At 38.5% G+C, this 1262-nt stretch overlaps 1 pseudogene; it reads left to right on the top strand.

Annotated features, from left to right (window-relative positions):
- Positions 1–743: 743 nt before the first annotated feature.
- On the top strand, positions 744–862 carry LOC111734110 (annotated as a pseudogene).
- The last annotated feature ends 400 nt before the right edge of the window (positions 863–1262 follow it).

Genomic DNA, 1262 nt, shown 5'->3' with positions numbered 1-1262 from the left:
TTTGGTATGGACAGTCTTTTTAATTTTCAGCTCTTCTAATGCATGTGAAGTTGTATCTCTGTGTGGGGTTTCATTTCTGACTATGAAAGCTTTTCCATTTTATTTTATTTTAACTTAATTTTATTTTATTCTGTTAACACGACAGGAGACCCGCCCTCCTAAGCTGAGTCGTATTCCATTACATGTACTATATACCACAACTTCATCCATTTATCTGTTGGTGGACATTGAGGTTGTTTCCAGGACTGTGAATAGTACTGCTACGATCACAGGAATGCTAATTTCTTTTTTTGTTTGTTTGCTTGACTATTTTTTCATTATTAGTTTCCAGTATACAGTACATCGGTTAGACATTTATATAGTTTATGTCATGAAATCCGCACCCCCTCTCCAATTACTCTATCATCCATCTGGCTCACACACAGTCATTACAATATTACTGACTACATTCAACTACTAATTTGTTCCTCTTTAATCCTTCACCCTTTCTCCCAGCCCCACAACCCCCCTCTGGCAGTCACCAGAATGTACTCTGTATCTGCCAGTTTGTTTTCATTTTGTTTGTTTGTTTTTCTTCCTTTGAGATCCGAATTTCAATCCTTTTGGATAAATACTCAGAAATGAGATTGCCGTATCACATGGTAGCTCAATTTAAAATTTTTCTGGGACGTGGTTCCATAGCGTCGCGGTGAGCACATCTGCTTTACACGTGGGTTTGTGCCCCAGTGGAGCCACGGTCCATGGTCTACGGCCATGTCACCCTGAACAAGCCCGATCCCTTCTGATCTCAGAAGCTAAGCAGGGTTGGGCCTGGTTCATACTTGGATGGGAGACCACCTAGGAAGACGAGATGCTGTCAGCATAAATAATAATAATAAATAAATAAAAGATTTTCTGAAGAACCTCCATACCGTTTTCCACAGTCGCTGTACCATTTCATATTCCCACCAACAATGTGCCAGAGTTCTGGTTTCTTAGCATCTTCACCAACACCTGTCTTTTTTTTCTCTATAATAGGCATTCTAACAGATGTGAGTTGGTATTTCATTGTGATTTTGATTTGCATTTCCCCGTCGATTGGTGACATTGAGCATTTTCATATACCTGTTGGTCATTTGTATGTCTTACTTGGAGAAGTGTCTATTCGAGATCTTTAGCCCATTTTAAATTCAGGTTATTGGTTTTTTAACTGTTGAATTGTAGGAGTTCCTTATATATTTTGGGTATTTATTCAATACATGGTTTGGAAATATTTTCTCTCA

This window comes from Pteropus vampyrus, unplaced genomic scaffold, assembly GCF_000151845.1.
Source record: "Pteropus vampyrus isolate Shadow unplaced genomic scaffold, Pvam_2.0 Scaffold790, whole genome shotgun sequence".
Lineage (NCBI taxonomy): Eukaryota > Metazoa > Chordata > Mammalia > Chiroptera > Pteropodidae > Pteropus > Pteropus vampyrus.
Note: the sequence above shows the minus strand (reverse complement) of the source record. Positions and strands in the feature narration are given on the sequence as shown.